Raw genomic sequence first — 13,755 nt, 5'->3', positions numbered from 1 at the left:
GAGCATAGCTGTCTGATTCCAAGAAACCAATAGAGCTTCCACACTCCTGTTATTCAAGAGATTAGATTTTATGCAAAAAAGGAAATGTCGCTTTATCCTGGAAAGAAGATACATCACATGATTCTGCCTAGGAAGGGCTGGATGCAGAGGTCCTCCGGTCCTCTCCTCCCTCCCTCTCTCCCCACTTCCCCCTCCACACTGTTCTGAAAGCTCAGATGAGCTCCTTTTTTCCTGGCAAGTGGTGGACTTGGGTATATTGTTCAAAGACAGAATCAATACTGAAAACATTTTCAAGTTTGTCTGGAACAAAATTTCCACAGAAGGCATCTGAAATAAAACAGCTCACAAAGGGAGCTAAATTAGCAAGTATGGGATCTTCGTGCTGCAACCAGGGTGACCTCAGAGCTGCCACCAGAAAATACACCCCCTAGAGAGGCCAAATAAAAGTCCACAGAAATAGCTAGGTAGGGGGCTCCTAATCCGCTCCCAGCCCCTGCCAGAGAATCACAAAGCTCTAAGTAGCCCACTGCGGGAACCAGAGATTACAGCAGAGATTACAGACAGAACAGCAGAAGGGACAATCTTTGGTGCTTCCAGCAACCCAGAGCTGCTATACTTCTCACCCTGGGTGGTGATTTCCTTTTGAAATTATTTGCTGCTCCTCCCTTCTCCCCCCAAAAAACTTCTGAATGTAATGGTTACTAAGAAGTTGCAACTGAAAACGGCCTCTGTGAAGAGATTTTCTCCTTTCTTCTTTCTTTGCCACTCAAGTCACCAGCTTTGTTCAACAGGTCCATCAACCCTCACTCAAAGAAGAAATCACCCTAGGGGCACGTGAGTGGCTCAGTCAGTTGAGTGTCTAACTCTTGATTTTGGCCCAGGTCACTCTTGATTTCAGCTCAGGTTTGGGAGATCAAGCCTCGAGTCGGGCTCTGTGCTGATAGTGTGGAGCCTGCTTGGGATTCTCTCTCTCTCCCTCTCTCTCTGCCCCTCTCCCCCTTCTCTCAAAATAAATTCTAAAAAATTAAAAAAAGAAAAAGAAAACACCCGAGCACAGGGGCATTGAAAAGCACTCAAAGACTGGTGAGCATGTAAGTTATCTATTGCTGCATAACAAGTCAGCCCAAAACCTAGTGGATTAAAACAGGAATGATAATTTCTTATCTCTCATGGTTTCTGTGGGTCAGGAACAGAGTAAAGGCTCAGCTGAGCACTTCTCATGTGGGGTCTCTCAAGTGGTGCCATCAGATCTCAGCTGGGGATGCCCTCGCTTGGAAGGGTACCCAAGGTCGTTGGGAAGGCTCCACTTTTTTAAAAAATATAATTTATGACAAATTGGTTTCCATACAACACCCAGACAAGTGCCCTCCTCAATGCCCATCACCCACTTTCCCCTCTCCCCCACCCCCCATGAACCCTCAGTTTGTTCTCAGTATCCAAGAGTCTCTTATGGTTTGCCTCCCTCCCTCTCTGTAACTTTCAATGCGGCTTGTTCACCTGGCCTGCAAGTCAGTGCTGGCTGTCGGCCAAGGGCTTTAGCTCCCTTCCACTTGGGCCCCACATGGCATGGTGGCTGGCTCTTCCAGAGCAAGAGATCCAAGACACCACAGTAGAGACCAAGCCTTGGAAGTCACATGTCATCACCTCTGCCAGGAAAGACCAGCCCAGATTCAGTGTGGGAGAGGACCATTTAAGAACATGAAGATCAGGAAGCAATGGGGGGCCATGTTGGAGTCTGGTTCCCAGGGAGTCAAAGAGACTGACCATTAGGCACTACAAGTGTAGCAGATATAATTGATGTCCCACCCACAATCCCCCCAAATTTCAACTGGATGGGAAGCTCTGAGGACTGACCACCTCCCAGGAGCAGCCCTCCACCAATGGCTGGCAGGCACTGGTACCCAAATGTCTCAGCTCGCTCACTCACTGAGATGGATAATTCCATAGTGAGTGTACCACACTGGCTCCCAGAGTCCCCCCAGCACACTACGCTCCAATGGCCCACATGGCGACTGGCTTGATAAAGCACCTTTTACCGTCTGCCTTCGCATCCCTTCCTCACTTCCACAGCCCCCTAATGGAGTCTCCTGGGTGCATCTTATAAATAAACTATTTGCTCTCCTATCACTAACTCAGGGTCTGCCACTGGAACCCAACCTAAGGCAATGAGGAAACTAGAAAGTTTCCTGTATTCATGGAGTTTTCTTTTAGTTGGGGAGACATAACATAAACCCATAAATCAGGCTGCACAGCCTGAAAGAACAAGCTAGAAACTAATATTACCAATTATGTTCCAAAAGTGAATACTATGTTGGGCAAGATAACGTGAAAAGCAGAGGATTTTCAGTGGGGTAACAATAAAAATGACATTCTATGTACTTTTAAACTACAATAAATAAAACTCGTGGAATGTACCCATTTCTAAAACAAAAAATTCGTTTGAATAAAAATCCGTTCAGGTTGAATCTTTGCTCCGGAAAACAGCCCTATACCTGAATGACCTTCCTCCGTTGCCCCATAGCCACAGCTCTGGTGCTGGGACTTGCTAACACAGTCTTCCTGCATGCTGGGCATGAGGGATGACCCAACAATGACTAGCATTCATCCACACCATGAGGGAGGGAGTTTTCCTCTTTATGACTTGCTTTTCATTCTTTTGCTCATGTTAAGAAAAACTAGAAACCTCAACGTTGTATTCAAGGTTACCTTTAACGAAACATCCATGTCCCCTGCACTAGACTGAGGCCATGTAATTGGTTCTGGGCAATGGAGACGAACAGAAGTTATGTGTATCCCGAGGCAAACCAAGGCAGGCAGAGCCAAGGTGCATCCTCACTCTCTCTCCCCCTTCCCTAGCATCCTGATAGGCCATGACAGGTGCTGGTAGAACCCGCATGGAAGTGGCCCGCAGGCCTGAGTAACATTCACGACGGACAGTGGTCCTGGAGGGTCAGCTGCCCTCAGCAGGCTTCGTGTGCGTCACAGGTAAAGCATTGTTGGAGTGAGCCGTGGGATTCCAAAGTGTATTTATTACTGCAACACAGCTTAGCCTGACCAATAAAACCACTCTCCAAAGTCCCTTTCTAAAGGAGAGAACGGGCCTCAAGCAAAGAGCCCTCAGCAGGCAAAAAATAGCCAGTTAGAATGGAATATGATTATTTTGTTTTCATAGCAGCTATTTCCACTACTGTAGGTGATAATAGTTTGTTATTTATTTATAGCACCAATGCCAGGCTTCCCTTTAACTAATTTTACTGAAGTTAAAAAAAAAAAAAAGTAAGTCAATTTATGGAAAAAACAGTAAATATAAGGAAAAGGCAAGAATGTAAAAAACCAAGTGACTGAAATGTAGGGAACGTGGCATCGACCTCGCAGAGTCAGAGAGGGAATCACAGAAGCACACTCTTTTGTGGACGGCTCTGAACTACACATCCACAGCTAAAATCAGGTTGGACAAAACCTCAGTGGGCCGGGCATTACAGGACAAACTAAGTAAATAAGCCCAGGGTGCAGCATTAAGGCAGAGGTGACTGGAGGTTGATGGCTGTCCTGGGGACAGGCAACCTGGAAGAGAAAAAAACTGAACAGGCATTTGACACCACGGCAGAGGAAATGATAATCATTTCGAGGGGAAAAAAAAATAGTGCAAGGCATTCAAGGCATAGCGGGTACGTGTGCTGCTTTAACAAATACACTAGCAATTAGTACAATGGTTAAAAATACAATCCTAAGCCCAGGAGCTCTGGATTCAAATCTAGCTCCATCATTTGATGGTGGGAACATTATTTTACCTCCTTGAGCTTGGTTCTCACTTGTAAAAACAGGAGGAATAAGAGTACCTCCCTAATCAGGTTATCCAGAGCATCAAATGAGTGATTTCATACAAGTGCTTACATTAGTGCCTTGCACGTAACAGATGCTAGGAAGTACTAGCTATATATTTTTTCTTTTTTTACAAAACCGGGTACATAGTAGGACCTTAGTAAAATCTGAATGAAAAAAATGATGATTTGAATGAAAGTAGCATTAAGAATAGCTATATATATATTTATATACACATATATTTATATTTATATATACACACATACATATTTAATCTCTAGAATTTCTAGAATGGATGTACAAAATAGCTCTTTTTATATATATACTATATATACAATTAATATTAATATATGTTATATATCATATTTGTATGCACATATACACACATACATACACATATCTCGTAACAATATTGCACTGACACAAATCCTCGTATTTTGTAGCTAAAAAGCTGGGACTAGATCTAAAATTCAGTATTTGTACTCTACCACGTTACTTAGCTGCTCATTCTTCACTGTATGATGTCCATGCTACCCACCATAGAGGCCCTGAAAGGATTTTAGATTGCATTTCATTTTATGGTTAGACATGCACCAGCCAAGTCCCAGCAAAAAAAGGTTAAGGATTTTTCCACAGGAGTTTTGCAGGCTGCAAGTGGCAATCCAATAGCAGGTAATAAAATTAATTTAGTGGGCTGGAACTACCAGTTTTTAAATAAGTAGAATAAAAATATCAACGTAATGCACATATAATGAAAAGTAATTGCTACACACACACACACACACACACACACACATTTACGATGTAAATATATTTCTTACTGTGGGTCACGTTAAAAGTTCTAAAGATGTACTATGGCCCTTTTAAGGTTTCTCTTCATTAGTCATTATATATGTATTCCTTTATTTAGCATCTATCCACCCAGCCACCCTCCGCCAACCAGATATCCTGAGGTCACAACTGCCTCGTTCGCCGTTCATAAATAACAGGACAAGCATGGTGTCTGATACACGATACATACTCAATAATGTTGATTAAATAAATGAGATTCAACTTATTTCACAAGCCCCACAAGCCCTAGAGTCCACCCATTTCTCAGTTAGCATATTTATTTGGACTCCGAAGTAAATATGTGTGTATTTCTCCTTTGTTGTGTCCTTTCAGTGTCTCCAACTAAGGGATTCAGGTAGGCTGCTGACATTGATCTGTTGCTCTATCAAGTGCAGAATCAGTATTTACATATGTGATCCTAACCTTCCCCCCAAAAGAACACTGCCCTCTTTCTACACACGTGATGAGGCCCAGAGTAGTGACTTAACCTGCTCAAGGTCACAGAGCTACCGCGTGTCTCTATAACCCAACACGCTATACCCGCACGGTTATGGGTATTCAACACAGAGGAACCTCCCTGTGTTCTCCTCCAGAAAGAGACTGGGGTCTCAGTGGGGTTCGTTTATACAACATAATGAACTTATGAGGAAACTGAGTGTGATGAATCTCTTCCAAAACCCTGGATTCCTGGCTACCTCCCCAGTGTCACTTGTATGAGTCCAACTTAGAGAAAATCTCCTCCCCATGGGACATCTTTGCTTTACCAGCAGCTCAGGAAACAGGAGCTGCCTCAACAATCTGCTCACAATAAATAAGCACCAACTCACACAACCATACATTTTTTTCTCATAGATAAAAATTCTTCAAGGATTAAAAAAATCAGTCATAGGTTACAGTTAAAAGTATCTATAAACGTCTCTTTAAAATATTTTCCCATGTGTTTCTGTTCTATAAACATGATTAAAAATTAAGAAGGGAAAACGGGACAGTTACATTCTGGGGTTTCATTTTGCCTTTGTCTCTCCCCTCTCTTGGGCCTTGAGGGATTCACTTCTCTCTCAGTTTATCCATCTCCCAACCCATGGTTCCCTGGCCCAGGCATAGACAAATAACCAACTTCTGAGAAACACTGATATAGTCCTTAAAAAATATCCGAGGCACACCAGTATGTGCTACATTGTGTGACATTTAGGTTCATATGCATTTAATTGATGAAGGTTTTGAAAAGGAGTCGAACTCTCTCTAATGGACTTTCTTTAAGTGAGCATCACTTAAAAGTCCCACCAAATAAGGGATCCATCGACAGAAATGCTTTTAAAGAAACAGACCCAAACTCAATGGCCAAAACATCCCAGGTGTGGCATTTAGTATAAACTCAGACTCAGAACAGCATCCCTTCTCCTGAGAGGAGAAGGTTTCTTTTAATGTCATTTGATTCAAGGACGGAATACTAACCACAACATGTTGGTGCCAGGCCATGTGGGGGACAGAGGCGAACCAGAGGGTCCCTGCCCCCTAGAAGCTCAGTGTCCTAAGACGCCAAGGGCAGAAATAACCAAACATAAGTCACATTTGAATCAATGCTCCAAAGTGCCTGTGACAACGGTTTACAGGAGTCCTGCAGAAGCACAGTGATATAAGCACATTTCTAATTCTAACCCCTTCAAGGAATCTAGCGAAGGTTTCATAGAAAAGGTAACATTTGAGCAGAGCCTGCAAAGATGCCAGGAATATTAATAACTCTGAGAGAGTTTGCCAGGAAACAGGATAGGTGACAACAAGCAGAGGGGAACATATATAACCTTTTAGGGGAAAATGATTTCTTCCCGGGGATAGAATTGGGGTTAAGGAGGTAAAGGCAGAGGGATGGAGGTGGAGGCCACAAAAGAAGGCTGTCTGTGGCACCCTGACTACACAGGGAAGATCCCAGAAGAATACACATGCCAAGTGCTGAGGCCAAGCATGTTCCCGGTCCATGGACTGGTCATTCTATTAGCATTGCCTCAGCAAAACATGCCTCTTAATGGGGGTTACGCTGCCCCTCATGACTTTGCTCAGCACTGGAAAAGTAAGTGGATATATCAACCTTGATAGGGGAACAGAACAACTGCCCAGGAGAAGGGCCAAGAATTCCAAAGCCCCTGAGAATACCAGAACACAAAGTTGTTTGAAAAAGCTATTTGTGTTGAAAACTTCATTCTGCCATCCCTCCCTCCTTCCATCCACTCACTCACACATCCACCCATCCATCCATCCAACCCATCCAGTCATCAATCTATTCACTCATCCTTCTATCTCTCCCTCCCTCCATCCATTTATCCATCATATATTAAGCATCAATTATGCAGCTACTTCAAGAACTATCTCATCTTAGAATACTCCCCAATCCTGGCTGAATTATCACTTTATTTATTCCTCTGAAATATTTTTGTTTTAATACATGACTCATGCTTCTCCTAGGGTAATGTGACAATAAACTCTACCATATAAGGGAACTAAGTTACAGTAATTACAACAGTAGAAATAATAATGATGTTACCATTTGCTGAGAATTTACCTTGTCCCAGACTATTTGGTGAACCCTCACAATGGCTCCCAGAGACACCAGATTCATCCCCAGCTTAGACCCCAATGGGCATGCTGTGTTGAAGAATCAAGGCCAGAATGGAGTACCCAGGCCTGTCCAGCCCCTGCCTGTATTCTCAGGAGAGGGAAGGGGTCCAGGCAATTATGCCTGGCTCTCATTCATTCCCATCTCCTCGGCCCCTGGAATAAGGCTATCCCATCTGCCTTTTTTTTCCACTATATTTTTCCTTTAAATTTCTCAAAGGATTTCCCAGAAAGCTTAGGCCTTTCAGTAAAAACTGAAAGGGAGAAACTAGACACTAGAAAATCACAAATTCAGTTGTCAGCAGGCGGGCTACATCTTAACACATTGGAGTTTTAGGGATTTTTCAGATTGTTTTTGTTTTTTTCTCTCCAAGAACCACCAGAAATCTTTTTTATTCCTATGGAGGGAAGCAGACCCTCAAAACTGAAGTTCCCCAGAGAAGGTCAAATCTGCTTCTCTTCTTTGTGTATGTTTTTCTGTATCTCCATATGACATACACACAGAGAGGGTGGGGGGAGAAGGAAGGGAGAAGGGAGGAGGAGGATGGAGGGAAGTTCTTTCAGGAACTTTTACTAAATAATATGTTAATAAAATAATATGAAGTACAGCACCCATTCAAGAGCCTGACACAAATTCATCTACCTCTTAGCCAAACTTCTGACAAACCCCAGAGGACCACCAAGCATACAAGGATGTCCTCTGAGCAACCAAAACTCATCATGTCTGGAACCAAGCTTGTCATCCTCCCCCTATAACCTGTTCCTCTTCCTGTGCTCCTTGGTTGGCTCATGAGACCATCTAATCAGGGAAGGCCCTGCCCTGGGCCGCAAGCGTCAGAGGGTCTCCCTCTAGCCTTCCCAAAACCATGTCCCCCCAAAACAGAGAGGGATATACAGGTCCAAGGGAATGTGCTCACCCAGATCCAAACCGACATTCTTCCCCTTTTACACTCAGCTCCAGGTACCTGGGATCCTGAAATTCTCTGCCCAAAAGCCTTCCCTGGGCCTGCTTCCAGGATCTGTGTGGGCCTCTTCCCCAAGTGGTCCTCCTACGGGCAGACACTACCCTAGTGTACAGCTCCAGGCTGCCAAGAGATGCTGGTTGCAGAAAGGGGGTGTGGAGGTAGCTAGGGTGTTCACACGTTTGCGTGAGGCCCCTCATGCTGCCAATTAGAGTCAGGAGTGGGCGGAGAGAGCAAGGAGTCAGACCACAGGCTGGGGGCCTCAGTTTTTGCTCCTTCCCTGAGTCTACAAATACTAGACACAGGTCTCGATTCTGCCTCTGAAATGTCTCCCCTGGTGCCCATTCTCCCAGTCCTCATTGCCCTGGTACAAAGCATTCATCACCAGACTTCTTGCCTCTCCCCAGGCCTCCCCGTGTCTTCTTATGACCTCTACTGGTTGGTGCGAGAGCTTCTTAAAGTGTAAAATGGATCACATCCTGCTCTCATCCTGTACCAGACCCATGGTTAAAGCCTCTCACTTAGCATAGAAACAAGCCCACCCACTCCTTGGCTCCTGCCCACCTCTCTAGCTCCATCCCCCTTTCTCTGCACCCCCATGTAGGGCTCAGACCACAGCAGACTCCTTATCACCAGCCCCACCTCCAGCCCTGCAAACACGGCAGTGCCTAGGTGCCCCTCAGCCTGGGCCCCAACTTCCAATCGGCAGGCCCATTCCAGCTGCCAAATGCTTGTTGGTTCAACCATCACCTCCTTTTTGGGTATCTTGCACCCCAGGGTCTCCCAGGAAAACATATCCAGGTGGCTTTTCTCTCTGAGGATCCATCTGTACTGGGAGGCATTTCTGGCTATTCTGAAGTCTGATTCTGTGTCTATGCATCCCTCTGCACTGTGAGCCCCAGTTTGGGCTCTGCGTCCCAGCTCTGTGTGGGGCACACGGAGGGACAGCAAGAATGGAGGGCACATTTGAGGCTGGGCACTTCAAGGATCATACCTGGCACACTGTGGAAGCTAGGGGTATAAAAGCATTCCCATCATAACTATTCCCGAAACTTTTGGAAAAGCTCACCTTGGCCCTCAAGCAGAGAGCCAAGCCGGACAATAAAAGCATACAGTAATACAATGCTCACCGTTTGCCAGATTACCTATATTAACTCTGTAATCCTCACAAAAGTCTTACCATTATCCCCATTTCACACATGAGGAAACAGAGGCACCGAGAGGTTGTGTAACTTGCACATGACCACACAGGGGATGGAAGAGTCAGGATCGGACCCAGGTAGTTTGGCTCCAAATTCTGTTGTGTTTTCTTCTACAGGATATCACCGACAGTAGCAGAGAAGAAGAGAGAAGGAAGGGTCTGTTGTGGTCCTTGTTTTTACCAGAGCTTATTGGGAAATTCTCCAAGCAAGGGCTCCCGTGATGTCGTTCCCCCGCTAATGTTATGTCCACCAAGTTCCACATTAGTTCTTAAAGAATAAGAAGAGCTAATGGTTCCTCCATGCCAAGCACTACGGTGATTGCCTTAAACTCACGTTTCTTACTCCTCACAATGATCTCATGGCGCTGAGGGTACTTCCCCATTTTACAGATGGAGGCCCTGAGGCCCTGAAGAGGAAAGCCACATGCCCAAGGGACAGGGCCAGCAAATGATGCAGGGGATACTCGCAGCTCTTCCCTCTTACTCATACATTTTGCTTCCCACCTTTTTTGGTAGCCGTACCCTGGTTCTCTCGGGAAAGTATGGAAGTCAAAGTCTATTGTTAGTATTATTCACTAAAAAGGGTGAATTTTCATTCTTTCCTCAACCTGCAATGCAGGTAAGAAAAGGCCACGAGTGACGCTGAGCCTGGCCTGAGGCCGTGCCTGGGACGGTGGGTCCCCAGAGCCAGGAGGAGCCAGCTGGGTCCAGGGCTACCCAGAGCCCAGCTGCAGCCTCGGTGTCTGACTCTTGCTGCCACCCTGTGACCAACAGCAGCAATCACAGGCGGGGCGCACGGCAGACCAGATGGGTCAGGGACAGAGGGGGCACCCTGGCACTGACTCCCCCGCAGAACCCTCAGCATCTCCCCCCTGCAGAGCCCAGCTGTGGTTGGGAAAACCACGTGGCCAAGCCGGCTGTGGGAACGGAGTAAGACAAGAGGGTGCCAGGCCCCCAAGGAAGCCCTAGGCTCTTACGGGGGCACCTGAGCTCAAGCCATCTGAAGGGTAACGTCCCAAGGCTCCCAGGCAGGCTCCTGGTTGCAGAGCCAGACACCATCACCCGGACCTTGGTGACCCCATGACCCTGTTCCCGCCTGTCCTACGGGGGAGTGAGAAGGCCCCCATCACCCTCACAGAAGATGTGGGCATAGAGGATGCACCTATAACTGGGCCCACACCTCTCTTCTCCTGCCACACTCTCCTAAATGCACTCTGTGATGCAGACTTATTTTTCACAGTGTGAGGAATTAGACATTATTTACTTTGGAGGCAGAGGGGAAACCCAGAGCCCTCAAGATCAGGAAAACATCTTGGTTGTAGACAGAGCACAGAACAGCATGGAGCTGGACAGATGCGAGTATAAACTCACCCCGGGGATCCTTCCCTGGGTGACCCAGGCCAGCCAGCTGCCCTCCCTAAGCAGAGCTCCAGGCCTGTATGCTGGGGGTTACCACACCTGCTCCGGGGGTCATCAGGAGGATTCGGTGAGAAGAGTGTGAGTGCCCCTCGCACAGCAGTAAGTGACTACAGACCTGGCTCAGTGACCCAGATCACTGGCTGTTATCCTAAGTGCCGCGTCTCCCACCAACCCCGCGTGCTCCAACTCCAGGCTGATTAAGTTGCCCTCTTGCCTCCCCCTCTCCAGAGTCACTTAGTAACTGCAGGACATTGAGCAAGTGACTCGAAGGCTCGTGGCTCAGTTTCCCCATCTGTCAGACAGGCAGGATAGGAATAGGGCAGCTCTCTCAGGGGGATGTGGTGAAGATTAAATTAAACAATGGAAGTTCAGGGCAGAGCACACCGTCCTGCTCAGAGCAAACTTAACCAATAAACGTTCACTCTGATGGAGAATGCTGCCCTCTCGGAAATGCAGGGTGCAGGAAGAGGGCTGCAGCTGGGAGAGAGCCTCAAGCCAGGCATCCTCAGACGTGCCTCACAGGAATCCCTCTGCAGGGAAAGTGGGGTTCCGGCTTCAGGTCTGCCCCAAAGGGGCTTCTGCCAAGCTAACCACGGAGGTCCTGGATTTGTCCTCAGCAGGAGAACAGAAAACCATCTCCTGCCAGGCTACAAACTGTCTCCCTGGTAGTCTCCTTTGAAAAGAGAGAAGAGATTTACATAACAGAACAGCGGACACAGAGACTAGTCAAAGGCTGATCCAAGCAGCAAAAGGCATCAGGCACCTGGAGGGGACCAAGGGGTGGAAATCAAAAGCAAGGCTTTATACCATCCGTCCCCTGCTCCCTGGATTTCTGCTGTTTGATCCGTGGCAATGGTTTGAGAAGCAGCCGAGCGCTCTGAACGGTGGCAAAAGCAAGGGCTCTGATATGTTCTGAGGTGTCTGGCGACCACCCACAAGCCTTCCCACTGGGCAAAGTGGCCACACAAGTCCCGAAGGGCTGCAGATGTGGATGACCACCACCGAGGTCTTGGCCCCCAAGGACAGCTCACAAGGCACCACTGAGTTGCTTCATCCTCATGACAACCACCTTCCAGGCAGGTGCAACCTGCACCTTATTTCTTGAGATAAAGGAAACGAGGCTCGGTGACTCCTCTGAGGACAGAATGCCCCCTCGGGCCCTGCTAGATGTGTGGAGGTGCTGTGGTTCACGGAGCTCACTCATGAAAAGGGACTAGAGTCACCTGACCACACCAGGCCACTCTCCCTCTCCCCACAGCCACACATTGGCCCAAAGATCAGGAAAGACCACCAACCACCGGATTCTCCAGCCTCACCCTCCCTGCCGCACCGAGGGGTCCCTCTTCCCGCCAGTGTTCTGCTGCTCTGCTCGGTCAAACTCTTCCCTGGAGAGCCCCAAGAGTACAGGGATATTCAGTGGCAGAACTAGGCTCCACTCTCTGTGACCACTAGCCTTCAGACGGCATCTGGATGGTTTCTCTCCTTTCTTAGTGATAGGAAATGAAAAAGAGCACACATCCCTAAAAGAAAAAATGCAGCTCTTTACAAGTGTCTAGAGCCCCGGTTTTCAAGCTAGCAGTACACAGCTTCTCGAGTAGCATCCAGACACCAGAAGTCCATACATAAGCACACCCGCTGCTTTTATTATCAAAACACAAACCCCTGGCCTCCTGACATTGGTGCAGTGCAAGCTCGCATCTGTAAATACCTCCATTTACTCTGGGGTTTAGATACCACTATGTAATTGGCAACATAACTCATTTTATAATTAGTCATTGTTAATTCCTATTATTACTGTTACCCTTAATTTATTTGACTGCTAAAGCAATTGCATTTGGGAGATTAAGGAGGAGCTTGCGCTCCCCCAGCCGACACTCAGATCCTGGTCCATCTTTTTAAAGCCAGTCTTTTAGGGTAGACGCCAATCCAAAATCTCAAATTATTTGGGGGATCCCAAACACTTATTTAAAGTGACACCCAACACCCTGAGTCCACCCCCTACACCACACAGAGAGTAGCTAAAACACGCGTACAACTCTGGGACGTTTTAAAGCTCTATTTGTAAGAATAACAGTTTCTAAAATGAATCAAATTCCTGTAGTCAAAGTGTGACGATTAGAATAGTAAAAATAATAAAAATGACATTTGCCATTACAGAGTCCTTTCTATGTGCTGAGCACCTGACACATATTATTTTACTTAATCCGCGTGGTAACTCTAATAAGTGGATATTATTTTTCTCTTAGTAAACTGAAACTCAGGGTGGCTGGATAACTTGCTCAAGCCCACACACCCAGTAAGTGGCAGAGCTCAATTTGAACCCAAGTATGCCTGACCGCAGAGCCTTGCTTTGAGCCCCATGTCGACTGTCCTGCACATGGAGGGAAAAATAAAGGTCATTTAGTCCAACTGATGCCATCTGATCTCCCAGGCAAGCCTGAGCACAGGACAGAGCTGGATGCTATGGGAAAACAAGAGGGCAAATGAGCACAGGCACACATACACACGCGAATACACACAAGCAAGCAAGCACGCACGCACGCGCGCACAAACACACACACACACACACACACACACACACACACACACAGCATCAGCAAGAGAGAGTGCTAACAAAGCTCATGCTCTCTGGTACAGTGACTGCCCCCCTGCCCCGAAAGGATGGCTCCAAGGGCATAACTAGGAGTGGGACAGACGGACAGACAGGGATGTTCATCAAAGCACTGTTTATGCTGGGGTAAAACCTGTGTTGGAAAGCCTCCTCGTTGGAATAAGGGGAAGGTAACATAAGTCACCCCACATTCACATGACAAAATGTTTTGTAGAGGGAAAACAAATCACTTTGAAGAATGCTAAATTATAAGAGGACATGTTCCTGCCTTAAAGTTAGGAGAAAAATAAGTAACTTCA

General features: G+C 46.7%; 1 protein-coding gene across 2 annotated transcripts in view; it reads right to left on the bottom strand.

Moving 5' to 3' along the window:
- Positions 1 to 13,755, bottom strand: part of CACNA2D3 (calcium voltage-gated channel auxiliary subunit alpha2delta 3) — an 895,877-nt gene that overhangs the window by 859,137 nt on the left and 22,985 nt on the right. The gene's annotated exons all lie outside the window — the stretch shown is intronic.

This window comes from Panthera uncia, chromosome A2, assembly GCF_023721935.1.
Source record: "Panthera uncia isolate 11264 chromosome A2, Puncia_PCG_1.0, whole genome shotgun sequence".
Taxonomy (NCBI): domain Eukaryota; kingdom Metazoa; phylum Chordata; class Mammalia; order Carnivora; family Felidae; genus Panthera; species Panthera uncia.
The sequence above is the reverse complement of the archived record's forward strand: the minus strand, read 5'-3'. Positions and strand labels throughout refer to the sequence as shown.